General features: G+C 43.6%; 1 long non-coding RNA gene across 1 annotated transcript in view; it reads left to right on the top strand.

The window, feature by feature from the left end:
* The window catches only part of LOC144753102 (uncharacterized), a 188,329-nt gene extending 178,286 nt beyond the window's left edge, over positions 1-10,043 (top strand). Inside the window, exon 4 of the long non-coding RNA XR_013594199.1 lies at positions 9,104-10,043. This is a non-coding gene — a long non-coding RNA (uncharacterized LOC144753102). The remainder of the gene's footprint in view (positions 1-9,103) is intronic.
* Positions 10,044-16,540: the final 6,497 nt, after the last annotated feature.

Below are 16,540 nucleotides of genomic sequence, written 5' to 3'. Positions count from 1 at the left end.
ACCGTCACGATCCCCAGCCTCTTCTTCGTTGTTTTTCATTCCTAAACGGGAAGGGGGCCTACGATGTTGTATCGACTACAGGAAGCTAAATGAAGTGACCATCAAGAACCGTTATCCTCTTCCTCTTATAGCCTCCCTCCTTGACAGAATCCGCAATGCCCAGTACTTCACTAAGTTGGACTTGCATGGCGCTTATCATCTGGTACGAGTCAAGGAGGGAGGCGAGTGGAAAACGGCGTTCTGCACCAAATATGGTCTCTTCGAGTACCTTGTAATGCCCTTTGGGCTTTGTAATGCCCCTGCGGCGTTTCAATTCTTCATAAATGAAGTTTTGAAAGACATTCTTGACGAGTATGTAATTGCATACATTGATGATCTGTTGATATTTTCCTCTACTTTGGAGATACACCAACAGCATGTACGCAACGTGTTAGAACGTTTGCTAGACAATCGCTTATACTGTAAGTTGGAAAAATGTACTTTTCATACCCAGGAGGTCCCCTTTTTAGGATATATTGTTTCCCCTAGGGGCCTTCGCATGGATCCCTCCAAAGTGGAGGCTGTTCTGGCATGGCCGGCTCCTCGTACAATCAAGGAAATCCAAAGTTTTGTGGGGCTGGCCAATTTCTAAAGGCGGTTCATCCGCAATTTCTCAGACTTGGTGTCACCCATTACATCTTTGTTAAAGAAGAAGGTTCCTTTTGTGTGGTCCTGTGAGGCAGAGCGATCGTTTCAGTTGCTAAAAGAAGCTTTCACCAGTGCCCCGGTGCTACATCATCCTGACCCAGCTCTGCCCTTTGTGGTGGAGGTGGACGCTTCTCAAGTGGCAGTGGGAGGTGTTCTATCTCAAGCGGATGCCGTGTCCGGTGAGTGTCATCCTGTGGCATTTTATTCCCACAAGCTCTCCCCGGCTGAATACAATTATGCGGTAGGGGATAAGGAACTCCTAGCAATCAAGAAGGCATTCGAAGAGTGGCGGCAGTATCTCCTAGGTGCCAGACATCCCGCAGTGGTATATATTGACCATCGCAACCTCCAATACCTCAAGTCGGCAAAGGCACTTTCCATGAGACAACTGCGTTGGTCTCAGTTCTTTAGTGAGTTCGACTTCACTGTCCAATATAGACCTGGCAAACGTAACGGGAAGGCAGATGCTCTATCACGTTTGGGATTTGAGACCCCTACAGATCCCATTGAGCCTACACTTATCATCCCCAGAATGAATATTGTAGGAGGAACACAGACAGAGAATGAATTTCTGGCGCAGGTTAGGTGTAGTCAAGCGTCAGCAGACATGAAGACTGTAGTGGGTTCACAGGACACGTCTATGAAAGGAAACCTTGTGTGTGTACAAGGGGGAGTGGTTTTACCAACAAGGAAGTTACAGGAACAAGTCATGCAGTGGTATCATACACATCCAGTAGCTGGTCATCCAGGGATAAAGAAATCCATAAGCACTGTGCGTGACCGTTTCTGGTGGCCTAATATGTTGGCAGACATAGAACACTTTGTTAAGACATGCTATGTGTGTGTGCACAAACCAAGGTTTCTCGCCTCAACCCTGTGGGCCTTCTCATGCCATTACCTTCCCCTCCCGGTCCCTGGCATACGGTGTCCCTTGATTTTATAGTGGAACTACCGCTCACTAAAGCAAATAACAATACGTTGCTGGTGGTGGTGGATATGTTCACCAAAATGGCTCATTTTGTACCGTTACAGCGTTTGCCCACAGCAGTTGAATTAGCCTCCATATACATGCAACACATAGTGCGTCTTCATGGTTTCCCTTCTGCCTTGGTCTCCGACAGAGGAGCCCAATTTGTGTCAAGGTTCTGGAGGAGTTTGTGTTCTTTGCTACAGATAGACGTCCGTCTGTCCTCAAGTCACCATCCACAGTCAGATGGGCAGACGGAGAGAGTCAATCAGTGTTTTGAGCAATACATAAGGAATCAGGTGTTGCAGTCTCAAGTGGACTGGGATGAGTTGGTTTGGGTAGCAGAAATCTCTTATAACAACAGCACACACTCCTCCATCAAAGTCTCTCCATTCTTTTGCTCGTATGGTTATCACCCTAAGTTGCTGCCCTCAGGTTGTTTCACAGATTGTACAACCCCTGCTGCTGCAGATAGAGTAGAGATGTTACTCGAGATACATAGGAAGGCATTAGAGAGTCTTGAGATGGCTAAGGTGAGATACACAGAAGGGGCAAATCTACACAGAAGATTGGAACCCATATACACACCAGGGGACGATGTTTGGCTCTCCACTTAATACATTGCTCTTGGGGGTCCACGCAAGTTCAATCCCAAATACATAGGTCCCTATAAGGTGGAAAAGATAATCAATCCCGTTGCCATAAGATTACAGCTTCCACCTTCATTCAAGATTCATCCGGTATTCCATGTGTCCCTACTAAAACCGGTTGAACCAGGGACTAAATTGCCGGTGAAACCTACTCCGTTAACTCTGCAGGACTCGGAGGAATATGAGGTCGAGACTATCCTTGATTCCCGTAGAGTGAGGGGTACGGTCCAGTATTTAGTTCATTGGAAGGGATACGGTGTGGAAGAGCGTACATGGGAACCCTTTTCTAATATCCATGCACCTCGACTGTTAAGGGCGTTTCATCAAAGATACCCTGACAAGCCCAAACCGGGTGGGGGTTGTTGTGGGGGGAGTGTACAGTCATGCCTCAAGCCCCCTCCCAGTACGCGGTCCCTTTAAATGTGCACTATTTAAGATTCCTTGACCCAGGGAGCGACGCTTCACGTTCTTGCGTCTAGCTCCGTTGGGTCCGTTTCCGTCCTGACTTCCTGTGCCTGACTTCCGTTCCAGTGACCTGTTGTTCTATCTCCTCGAGAGAGTTGCACGGCTCCGTGGGTTCTATTCGAGCCAGCGCGGTCTCTCTCTCTGTTCGTTGCAAGCGTTTGATATCTGCGCTTGTTCATCTGTCACGGATCGTGTTACTTTCCGTTTCATGATACCTCCCCATTCCTTTGGTGTCCCGCCCGGCGGGCGGGTTTGACTCCGCCATCCGGCGGGATTCCTCTTCTTTCATTTTGCCCTCTTTGTTGCTCCGCTTGTCAGCCGGGCTTGCTCTCCGCTGACGGGCCGGGCTAGTCCTTCTCCTTTATTTTCCCCAACACCGGAGTTGCTCCGCTGGTCAGCCGGGCTTGCTCTCCGCTGGCGGCCGGGTTTTCCCCGGTGTATTAGAATTAGTCAGTTGGTGTCCTTCTCTTCCTTGATCGTATTCCCTGCCCGTCCCTACTCCCTGCTTTCCTTGGGGTTATTTAATACCTGTGGAGTTCCACGCATTTGGACTTGGATTCTTGCGTGGACCTGTGTGGATTGGGCTACTGCTACACGTCCCAGAATCACGGTAACAGCGCATTATTGCGCTGCACATATATTAGTATAAATAGAGACTGTATTGTAGTGTTTGAATTCCTGTTTTGTTTTTGTAGATGTTTCTACAGCTACCAAGAATATTGGCAACCGAGTTATTGCATTCTCTCAAACCTTTGGGTGTGCTTCTTGGATGTTAAAACAGAGACCAGAGTGAGCAGTATATTTAGTCACTTGTATTACCAGAAACATAAAGAGACACTAGACTTATGTATATTCTGCCTTCTTCACTACAGCTCCAGACAAATCCCCAACCAGAGGTTCTTCCATATCCATTCAGGGACATTAACACATATAAATCTAGGTATGAAAGGTTTTTTTGTATAGATGTGATATTGATTGTCATATGCAGACTCAAGAAATTACTTCCTTTGTATTGCAGTCTACCTTGTTGCCAAGCCCTCCAGAAGGTTGTTGAAATATCCAGTCTGAAGACCCTCATCACACAGTTGTTACCCCACAACCTTTCCTTGTTTTGTCTCCCTGTTTTCCCCTGTTACGCCTCTCGTGCTCTAGTGTTCGATAGAGTCGGAAGGCTGCAGGGGAAGGCTGTGGATTATTCTTCGGATTCCTGACGCTCCTGCGGAATCATCTTGTATCCTTTACACTTGAGACATGGTCTAACAGTACTATCGTCCCCATTTTTAAAAAAGGGGACAGGCTGGATCCCGGGTGTTACCGCCCAATCTCATTAATTGATAACACCTTAAAAGTCTTGGGCAGGGTAATTTTTAAAAGAATCAGAACTTGGGCGGAGGAAAGTTCCATTCTACACCCGTGCCAGCTAGGCTTCCGCAGTAGAGTGGGGACGGTAGAACAATGTCTAAATCTAAATTTGATAATGGCCAAATATACTATCGCAAAAAAATCCCCCCTATATTTTGGTTTCATGGATTTGAGTTCTGCTTTTGATTTTGTAAACCGCTCCCGTTTATGGTCCGTCCTACTTAATTATGGTTTAGATGATTATTTGGTCCATTTTTTGTCTTACCTTCATAGCGACTTAAGAGCCCGCGTGCGTATTCATTGCACTGGTGAAGTCTCTAGTGACATTTTAATTGGCAGAGGGGTCAGACAGGGTTGTGTTCTGGCCCCTCTGCTTTTTATTTTGTATATTAATGAATTGAGTAGCTCTTTGAGTACCCGAACAAAAGATGTACCGTACGTAAATGGTACCCCTATACCCACTTTACTTTACGCAGATGATGCGGTCCTAATGGGCCGCACCCCACAGGCACTGCGTATTTTAATCTCTGGCTTTGTTAGTTTTATGGCTGACCTAGGTCTAACTACTAATTTTAAAAAATCCCTTATTATGTCCTGTGGCCCAAAAAGGTATAAAATCTTTGAGATTAATTCAGGGGATAATGTCTTAAAAAGCACTTGCACTTTCCCATATTTGGGGCTACTGTTTTCAAAAAGTGGGTCTTGGCAACCACATGTTTCTTATGCGAGGAATAAATTGGGTAAAGCGATCAACTCAATAATTTCTCTACGCCAACCTACCCATGTGGATGTGATCACGCCATTATTGAAGATTTATCAAACACAATGTATCCCTACAGGTACTTATGGCGCAGAGGTATGGGGACATTCAAATTGTCTCCCCATCCAGACAGAAGAAAACAGATTTTGCCGGAAGGTGTTGGGTGGCGTTACCTGTGCACCAAATTATGTATGTCACAGTGAATTAAATATACCATATATTGAGGATTTTATTAGATCAAGGCCTCCCCTTTTCTGGTTAAAAATATGGATGAACCCGGCAGCCAAATTGACTCAAGATATAATTTTAGACTGTTTGAAATGTGACAGAGCTCATTGTATACCATGGTTGAAAGCAGTAAATGATTGCCTAAAACATGTAGGGCAAGGACAATTGTTTACATCTCCAAACCTTATAGATTGCACACACAAGAAATGTATCCAAAGGGCTCTGTATAAACACTACAGTGAAGAACGAGAAAGAACAAACCTCTCAAAACGTACAGTCGCAAAGTATATGGGCCATTTAGAGCCCTCTTCTAGCCACTTTGCCCGACCCCAGAAATACTTATGTTTAAATCTCGGTAGATGGAACAGAAGTTTGCTGTTCCGCTTTCGGGAGGGGAGTATCGTAAATTTATTAAATTTCCCCTTGGGCTATATTAAACATTTGGAAACCTTAGATTGTCCATGTAACCGGAATATGAAACAAAGCCTTATGCATTTTATGTTTTTTTGTAATTTTTATAAACTGTTTACGGTGCACTATTTAATGCCATATTGTCGGAAATATGATCTGCTTGATTATAAGATAGCGATGAGGAACCTACTGTTGTTAGGTACAGACGAAGTTATATTTAGAGTGAGTTGTTTCCTCAAAGCTGCAGTCCGCTCCCGAGCTACTGTGCACATTGATTCATAGGAATTTGCACATTGCTATTGCACTTTATATTTTTATTATCTGTCACATCTGTATTTTGCACATATATTTGTCTGATTTTGTCGCTATTTTTATACCATTTTTAAAATTAAAAAAAAAAAACTGTATATATTATCTCTTTTTTAAACATATACTTGTTTTACTGTGGTTTAGACAGACTACATTTCTGGTTGATCATTCTTGTATTGTATTATTTGCCATTTTGCACTTGTTATGTACTTTTATGGATGTATTTTACTCCGAATAAAGATCTTTTGACTTGACTTTGGAAAATTAATTGCCAATTAATAAAAATAATTACCAATTAAAAATTAACAATAAAATCAAAATGAATACTAATAAATAAAAATATTTAATTAATTACAATTAAATTACTTCCCACCCTATTCCCCTATAAACCCACAACCCGCTACAGAACTAAAAAGCTAAATTTAATTAAAAATGTATAATTGCTAAAAATTAATATTTAATTTAATATAATTAAATTACTTCCCACCCTATTCCCCTATAAACCCACAACCCGCTACAGAATTAAATTACGCAAAAATGAAATACCATAAAATTCTTACTTAAAATAAATTAAACATACATTACAAAAATGAATATACACTTTTCACACATATACTAACATACAAAACACTTTAAAAATGTTTATATTATTAAAAATTCGATATATTTAATGCCTATATTGTATACTTCGATATTTTGACCTCTATATTTTGAAAATCGATATTACTTACCTTCAATTCGATATTTGTAACCACTATATTGTGTCCATTCGATAGTTTGTCCATTCGATATTTTTACTTCTATATTATGTCCATTCTATATTTTGGAATCGATATTATGACTGTTTACCGTATAAAAGAAAGACTTAGGACACCACCACTACAGTACACACCGGGACCTGTGTATACTCTGACAGGAAGAAGGGCAGCTCTCCTGCTAAAAGGACTACCGCTCTGCTGGACTGCACTTTGCTGGACTCCTGCTTTGCTGTGTTGACCTGCTGCCTACTGCCTTCTTGAATGTGTGAAAAAGACTGGACCGGTATCTCTTAAAGCCAGAACCCAAATTGACTCCAAGGGCTGGTTGGCTAGCATCCTGAACTGAAGCATCAGGGACATTGCAGCCTTCCAATAACTTGCACCTGGACTCTGCCATCTGTGAGTCTACCCTGCCAAGTAGTGCCACCCCAGGCGTGGACCCTAAGAAGTGGGCCTAAGGTGCTTGTCAGCAGAACCAATGTATCTCCTCTACTGAGTGGTGCATCTCCGAGCAGAACCGACGTATCTCCCCTGCTGAGTGGCTCATCCTTGAGCAGGACTGATTCATCACTGCTGCTGCGTCAATTGGACCCATCGGAAAGACCTGTGTCACCCCCACAGTCTTCGGAACCAATGCATCAACAATGGTGCAGTGAATACCCAGCCCAGGTCCTCGCATCATTCACCGACAGGATCCACGACTCCACCGGACTCCGCAACGCAGACTCGCAGATACTCTGAACCGATGCATCAGCAGCTGCACACCGCATTCCAGGATTTTGCATCGCAAGCCCCGTCAATGGGATCCCTCCTCAATGACAATGCAACAGGACCTCGCACCGCAGGCTCACCGCATCTCTGAACCGACGCATCGCTTTGGCTGTGTGGCGCATCTTCAATACAATGCTCCGCAACCAGGATTTATGGTCCTTTGTTCAGCAGGTCTAACTGGGTCCCTGAAGCTGGCCTGCACTCCATTGTGGTCAGCCTGAACTTGTGACTTTGTCCCGGTCTGAGGCAACCAGATATCCCCACTTGGCGCATTGTATTTTTTGGCACAATTTTTCACCATAAACTTTAAAATTGAATATCTCCGGTTTTAGTGTTTGTATTTTTGTAATTTTTGGTCTTGTTTTATTTTATTAAATTACTAACTATTTTTCTTACCTGGTGTGGGATTCTTTTTTTGTGGTGTTTTCACTGTTTTACTGTTTGAAGTGTTGCACAGATACTTTATACATTGCCTCTAAATTAAATCTGACTGCTCTGTGTCAAGGTACTAGAGGGTGAGCATGAGTTAATTTTGGAATTTGCTTGTGCCTTACCCTTACTAGGACTGTAGTTGCTGCTTCAACCAGAGAGAGAGAGAGAGAGAGAGAGAGAGAGAGAGAGAGAGAGAGAGAGAGAGAGATAGAGACTGAAGCAGTGCGCAGTGCTGGGTAGTCGAGGGGATTGTGAAGGACACTAAGAAAATACAAGAGAGGATGGGCATGAAGTTCAGGAGTTCATAGGCGTGTTGAGGGAAAGAGTATGATGCTCGCTTTCATAAAACATGCTGATGAATCAGAAGGAGAGAGTGAAAAGAGAAGGACATGCACTGTCATTTTTTTAAAAAATAAGAGAAAAAGTATTGCCCTGGTGTCAGCTGTGGAAGGATTACACTGAACCTATGAAATATGAGAGCGAAACGTAAGTGCTCCAGGGGTGGGACGAGCACAGTTATAGAGAGGAAAGCCATCCAATCAGGAGCATTGAAATAAAATAGACAACCAAGTCACTCAGTTATGCGCAAGGGGCGGAACCAAAGCCCACTAAAGCATAAACTAGCATATTGGTTACAATGCTTTCTAGGACAGACAGCTGTGTTAATGATACCACAAACATGTGAGTAATCTACTGGCTGAGGTTTGAGCTGGCCAACAACTTTTGCACTTTCATCACAAGTTAAAAGCCCATCTATTTCAACAAATCCCCTAAGCACTAACTTAATTTTCTAGCTCTTGTGTGGTTTACACTGCTTTAGTACCCTCCAAGGGTTTTATTGATGTATTCATTCATGTGATATTTAATTTGAAATTTGATTCAGGGTCTTACATCATTTGGCCACTTCAGAGCTTTCTCCAGGTTAAAGTAAATACAATTCTAACTAAAACAGTGCATACCCAGAGCTTCCGCCCATACCTCTATTCTAGGGGGAAGGGCAGTGTATTGATAAACTGATGTGCAGTATAAGTTCATAGAAAATGTCATTCCCTTGCTAAATAGGTGGTCAAAATGCAGTTAACGATGTCGCCGGAGGTTGTTAACTGTGGTTTGCCCATGAGCATGAGACACAGGGAATGTCTACTCCCCTCAATGAAAGATAGTTCCATGCAGACAAAACAGGGCTGTGCAGCTCATCATGAATTCTTTATCTGCCCTCATCAATGTTAATCATTGCTCTCACATTCCAGCAGCTTGCTCTTGTCTTGCTACCTAAATACTTTTTAATCCTATTTTGTTTCAGAGCTGAAAGATGATCAGCAGTGTTTACCTGTCTCATTATCTGCTGGACACAGTGAGCCATGGGCCCGGGCAGGAGCAGCGAGGCAAGCGCGCTGACTGAAAGGCGAAGCTGTAACTGGCTGGTTCTCACACACTCTCCTTGGAGGACCTCAGGTGGAACCTAAGATGACATTTCCTCAGGGATATGCAGCATGCACCGCCTCAACTGGAAGAGGACCCGTCTCTTCCAATGCACCAATACCCCACCTTTGGGAAGAGCATTGTAGCCCGGGGCAGGTCCGACTTTAGCTCTGGTGGTGCCCGGTGCGACAATCTTTATTGGCACCCCCTCAAAGACCTCCTTCTCCATGGATTCCCTCTCCACCACCCTCCAACACTGCCCATCATCTCTCCATAACCCCTCTCTGACATGTATTACTTTCTTTTATAGAGTTACTCAGACCAGTGTAGGGTGTCAGCGCGTTATATCACAGACATTAGACAGAGACAGTGAATCACACAATTGTGTTAATCAATGTATTGGAAATGTTACATAAATCAATGAGGATTACAAGGTGTAGGGATGTCTGACAGAATATTGTCCCAAACAATATTGTGTGGACAGAACATCATGTCAACAATATAGAGGATTAAAATATTGAGAGGGTAAGTGCAAATAGGTAAGTATAGATTTACTGTTATTAACTCGAGATCAACGTAACTTGAAGATTTAATATTGTCAAAGTACATATATGTGGAGTTAAGTATAGTAAAACTTTGCTTACTCATAGAAACTTACCTTCCTGATATTTTTGTCCTCGATATTCTTGATGCGATATTTTGTACACAAAATATTTTTCTATGACATTTTGTCCAAACACCAAGGTGCAGGAATCGCATGCCATTATTACTGATAGGCAGTTTATTTTAAGAGTGATTGGCCTCGAGAAGTACAAACTCAGGATTAAAAACATAACACAGTTGGAGTGTCTGCCACGATTTAATTGTTCAAGTATCTCTGTGGGAACTGCGCACTAACACCCAATAAGAACAAGGGACTTGGGAAGGGAAGAGAGCGGGGGGGGGGCAGAAGAGGCAGTATGGAGTGTGGGGCAAGAGAGACAATATGTGTGCAGGCACAAGCTTTGCACACGAGTAGGCCAATTTTAATGGCCTTAGAAAAATAAATAAGTTATGAAAAAAAAACATTTTACTCCGACAGTGTTGCTCTGCAGAATGCCACAGGGTCCTCATCGAATAACCTCCCTTGCTACCAAAGAAGACGGTTTAAAATAACTCAGATGCAAAAGGGTGAAGGACAGGGACATGGAAGTATGATGCTGATGTGAGCATCTTATTAAGCCTGCATCTTATAAGTAGACTGTAGTCAGCATCCCATTCAGCCAACAATATGGTCCAAGAAAACAGAGAGAACTGTAAGTAAAACACTTTACCTGTCTTAAAATGCACAACGAAGACAGGCGATTGCGCTAGCACGTATCAAGGGGGTTTCTGCTTGGGTATTGCCCCACGTTCAATAGATGTTAGGACAAAGAAGAGGTGAAATACTTGTTTACTCCTACGGTACAAATCATGCCAGACCCGTGGTCTAATGATGTCACTTGCAATCTGTCAAGAATGACAAAGTGACCAAGTAGCTGCTCTACTAATGTATGAACAGGGCTGGCTTTAGCACTGGTAACACCAGGTGCAGCAATTCTTTTTGTTGGCACCCCCAATCACCTTCTCCACGGATTCCCTCACTACCACACTTTAATCTCCATAACCACTCTCTCGCTTGCATTTCTTTTGTTTTATAGTGCCACTCATACCAGTGTAAGGTGTCAGAGCACTTTACACCATATACACATTACACAGAGACAATGAATCATAAGAGTGTAAGTCAGTTTGTATAGGAGATGTTACATCAGACAGAGGACTACAAGGTGTAGGATTCACAAGTCATCCCTACTGGTAGACAGTATAGTTTGAAAGTGCTTGGTCTGGAGAAGCACAAACTCAGAATTTAAAACGTAACACCATGGTTGGGGTTGACTTCACTAATAAGAATTGATTTCTATCGAAGTGAACGCTTTTTGCAACATTAAGATCATGAACAACAGGGTATAAAATCATAACACTCTAATCTATACCTTGCAGTTTGCATGCAGCTCTTTGATGATTGTTAATAGCTCACTGTTCTATATTAGGATGTAAACTTATAAACTGCAAGTAACAAAAGGGGTTCTCTGACAGAAGCAGTAACGCACTGAGCTATTTACATTGTATGAAAACCAACAAAAGAGTGACAAATACTTAAATACAAAACCAAAAGCAGTAGAGTAATTCCTACGACCTAAGAAGAAGGGAGAATAAGGAGAAAGCGAGAAAACATTAAGTAGTGCAGTTATAGAGTGGTAAAAGGAGAACCCTCAGGCACCAACTAAAAGTCGGATGCCAGTTGTCTTCATTGGGTTCTTAAAGAAAAGTGATATGGTAACCACAAGTGCTAGAAAAAGTGAGACTAAAAGGAATTCCCAAGATCAGAAGATTATTTTAATAGAGGGGTAGTTCTAACTCCGTTAAAAACATTAGTGGAAGGGGACATACATTTGGTCATGTTAATTCAAACCAAGAAGTCCTATACATAGAAAAACAACAATGGTTGACATGACATGTTTCTGCTATAAAGAGCTGTTAATAAGCTCAGCGTTCATCAGGACCAAACAAGAAGAAAAAAAGGGGCTCGCTTGGTGGCTGGTGCACTCTAAGGCACCATAGCCAACTACAGTGAGACAACCCACATACAAACTTGTATGTAGTCACGGCACAGGAACTTCCTCGTGCGTCCTCCCCAAATCGTGAGAGATGTAGTTTTCATTTTACTTAGAAGTAGAGCCTCATGGGCGCGTGGTAGGGGGCAATTCTTCACGCCCGGGTCATTTTCTCCCTGACGACTCCCCTCTAAGGAACCTAAAGCGTCCAAAGCCACGGCCCTGGTACCAGTGCTTTGCAGTAGGCATTTTATGCCACCTGCGCTTTTTATGATGAATCAAAATTTCCACTAGAGAAAACTCTGATCTCTGCAGCAGGTCCATCAATCACCAGCGTTATCTTGACATTTTTTATGTAGCCTGAAAATTGCTGAAGGCAAGGAATGTGGCAGCAGGTGCTGTTAAAACCATTTTGTACTAGAAAACACAGCGCCCCCCTAAAGTCAGCGCCTGGTGCGGTGGCACCGCTCACACTGCCGTAGAGCCGGCTCTGTGTATGAGTAACTGACCATCTGTCCCACTGCCCGTGAAGCAGCCAGCAAACTGCCATACTGCATGAACTACCGGCAATAGCCATACCGGAGCACAGGAACACTCAATGAAATTGACCACCTGGTTCTATCACTGACGCTGAGATGAGATGTAGAAAGCATAAGATCTTGCTGAGGGGCTCCTAGATACACAAAACGATCCCCTCACTGTAAAATGCTTCAGAATTATATTCAGACCTCCCAGGATTTCACAATTTGCAAAATAATCACGAAATAGGAACTTTTGTAAAAATTCCACGTTTTTTGCAAAAGTACCCACAAAATGTTTCTTTTTAAAAACTGTGGCGTTCACCTTCTCTTTTCTGGCTCCAAGCTGCTGCAGAGCTAGTAAAGGGAGGGTAAGCACCAGGCTAGCAGGCAGCAGAGGTGTTAAATTCCTCTGTCGTCTCGCTTTGGAATGCACAGAGCCGCCTCCTGTATGATTAGCCTGCAGCCTGCCTTACATGTTTGTGTGCCCCCTACGGACTCAGTAGGCCCTTGAAAGGCTCTCCTGCCCCCACCCTCCACTGCACACCTCTCTATTGACCTGCTCTTGTCTCCTATTTACCCCTAACCTCCCCATGTCTCCTCATTTTGTTTAGGTTGAGCCTGTCAATGCGCTTGCGCATTGAGCTTGCGAGAGATATTGGGGCTTAACCAGAGCTCAACCATCGGGCGATTTGATGCTGTGCCCGTGAAAGGCAAGGCTCAAAGCGCAAGCGTATTGACCTAAAAAGCACGTGCACATCAAAGCCACCAGCCTCCCTCCCACAGGCATCCCCCAGCGTGCGCTGCGCACATCTAAGCCACCAGCCTCCCTCCCACAGGCATCCCCAATCGTGCGCTGTGCCTCAGGCATTTCTCCTCCCCTAATTTATTCACTGCCCACGGCTTTCACTTTGACGGCCGCCAGGCCGTCTCTCGTCTCACGCTTATCACAACCCCCTTCTCTCTAGCACGCTAACCCTCATTCCACAGCCTCTCTCCCATTGGCTCTTCACTTAGTGCACGCTCCCATTCAGCATGCCTAGTTTATTTTTATTTTTGTTAACTTTGTACAGTGTCCGCATGGTGAGACCTCTCTCTTCCTTCCCTCCTTCTCTAAGCAGCATGTTACGCATTCTGGGTCATCTTTTTCCACTCACAGGGCCCGTCCTGTCCTTTGTCTTTACTGTTTTCACTCCCACTGCAGGATTCCATCTCTTCATCATGCCCTGAATGCTGCCACGCATTCTCACATGTCCTCAATGCAGCCACGCTGCCAGGCATTCTCCCATGTCCTCAATTCACAGCCATTGTTTTACTAGCTGATTTACTCACTCTTCCGTATGCCTGTGAACCTGGGAAACGATCTCAAATTCTGGTAAATTGGATCTACTATCATGACCGAGCACTTTTTACAGGCTTCACTTTTTAAGAGTTATTGGCCACTTAATTGCTTTCCTTCTGCTGGTGAAATGCTAAGCTGGCTTTTTCCTGCCAACAAAATTTTTTTATTCACCCAACCCATTGTCTGCCATCTGAGCTTTATTATACACTTGTTTTTTAGTATGCAAAGCTCTTCTTCAGAGTCCGTATCACTCAAGGCAGGTCTGTTTTTCCATATCTTTCGCCATAGATGCCTGCGCAGACCTCAACCTACAAGGGCTTCTCGTCCACAGCTTGCAGTCCCAGCTCACGTGTGGAGGGTGCGATGTCTTTCGGAGTAATGGGAGGATCTGTTCCGGTGCAATGGTGGCAGTAAGGCACTCTCTTCTGTTGAGCAACTGCAGCGGTTTCATTTGGGGATGGTTTGCTCCTTTTTATCAAGGCGTGTCACTTTTTTCCTTAACTAATCGCAGGAAAATCATGCCGTAAAGACCCACCTAGTTCCGCCCACTAGCCCGTCAATCAATTTCTAGCTTTCGGACTACTATTCCCTTTATCTCTGCATAGTGAGTTGGTTTACTTGGTTATAGTCAGGAGAGAATTTGAGGCAACCGGATGTTTTGCGTTTTCCAGTTGGACGAGTGCAGGTAAAGTCCATGTTCAAAAATCTTTCATTTGAGTGGGGGTGATGATTGTCCCTTTATTTCTTTCTTAGGTGTGTCTGTGTGTTTTTCATTTGCCCAAAGCAACACAATAGATTGTTAAAAGTAAATGAACCTGAAACTTCTTTCACTTACGTGTTGCTTAAACGGCTACTTCACATATGCTGTACCTGCTTGTTTTGTTTCCTCTTCTTTCTATTAACAGTCAGTGTCCACTTCTCCTGCTCTGCCGCAGCCCCTCCCCCTCTCTCTTTCCTCCTCTTCATCTCTGTCTCGCTCCTCCTCACTTGCTGAAAACCATTATTTTAACAAACGGCTCTTACCCTCTCATTCCTCTCCTTTCCTTGCTTAGTTACCCTTTGAATGGATAGAAAACCTTTGGCTGCAAATGTCGTCTTGTTCAGACAGTTTTCTATTCAAAAGTGCTGCCTCTTGGCGGGGAGAAAAATACAGTTAAAACTACAACAGAAAAACCCTAAAGAGAACAAAATAAAGTGGTCGCTAAGTGGCCGCATTGTTTTTATTCACAACCAGCTTTAAGACAACTATATTGTTACTGCTTACATTTCACATGCTTTACTTAATCTTGTTTTTCCAGTAGTTTGTCACTTTGCAGTACTACGTAGGAAATGCAGGAATAACAAGTGTTTTAAATGTGTGCAGTTCCTCACAGTGTCGGGCGAAATTTCACCAATGTTGTCACTTTCCGTGGAAAAACTAAATGTGCGAGGGAGCTGTTTGAAAGCACTGACCGCGTTTGTGGCATTTTAGAAACATTTTAGGGGCTAACAGACAGTGCCAACTAATTTGCATTTAACATTTTCTCGAAGGAGGTCCTTGTTTTTGGGAGGAACTTGGAGTAGTGAGGTGTACGGGGTAAGGAGTGTTACTTGGATTAAGATCAACTGTTTCTTGCTAGAAAGGGCCCCTCTGCCGCAGACAGCTTTGCAGTGAGACCTTCAGGTCGCTGCCTCGCATCTAAACAAAGCAAGCTCAGCCTTTCTTCCCTCAGAGGTCGATGACAAGGGTGCCGAGTTCAAGCGCCGATAGACCAGTTATGCTCTAGTGGGTGCTATAAATCCTTGTTTGCTTTAAACGATGTTACTTCGTTGCCAAATTGTATGAGGTGTTTGTGAAAGAGTGTGGAGGTAGAAACACTTAGCTACATATGAATAGTGCCACCCAGTGGGCACCCTTGGATCACAGGACTAGCCACATATGAACTATCACCGGCCGCAGTAATAACTAGAAGTCAAGGGCTAATACCGTAGCGCTGATCAGCTGTGCACCACTGCAATGATAATTATCACCCGGCACATGGCCCACCCTGGGGGTATTAAAAGCACAAGCACTGGAGCCATCACCTGTTTTTTTTTTCAATTTTGCCAGGAATCGGACGTTTTTCTGTAATTTGGCGGCAACATTGAAAAAACATGTTTTTGGCCCAAAGCAGGTTCCCTCTGGGACTCCACCATCAGGCCTAGGGGGTCAAATTATTACTTCTCTGCCCCCTTATGTTTTTTTATCTATCTATCGATCTATCTATCTATCTATCTATCTATCTATCTATCTATCGCCCTCACGCTATCTATCTATCACCCTCACTCTATCTATCTATCACCCTCCCTCTATCTATCTATCACCCTCCCTCTGTCTATCACCCTTCCTCCCTCTATCTATCACCCTCCCTCTATCTATCTATCGCCCTCACTCTATCTATCGCACTCACTCTATCTATCTATCACACTCACTCTATCTATCGCATCACCACAGCATCACTCAGCACCACCACAGCATCACTCAGGGGCAACACAACATCACTATGCGCTACCACAGCATCACTGAACGCCACAGCATCACTCGTCGCCACCACATCACTCAGCACCACCACAGCATCAATCTGTGCAAATGTCACAAAAAGATGTTAATATTTCACTTCTGTTCTTGGATTTTCGTCACAATAAAATACACTGAACATAATCTTCACAAAAGTTATTTACAAAAGTTTAAGCTATTGCCATTATAAATTACAATAACTTTTATTTAAGCATTAATTATTAAACAAATATTAAAAACCATTGTTATTTGTAATATCAATATATCTAAGTCACGTAAGTACAACACA

The sequence above is a fragment of the Lissotriton helveticus genome, chromosome 5_1, assembly GCF_964261635.1.
Source record: "Lissotriton helveticus chromosome 5_1, aLisHel1.1, whole genome shotgun sequence".
Lineage (NCBI taxonomy): Eukaryota > Metazoa > Chordata > Amphibia > Caudata > Salamandridae > Lissotriton > Lissotriton helveticus.
The sequence above is the reverse complement of the archived record's forward strand: the minus strand, read 5'-3'. Positions and strand labels throughout refer to the sequence as shown.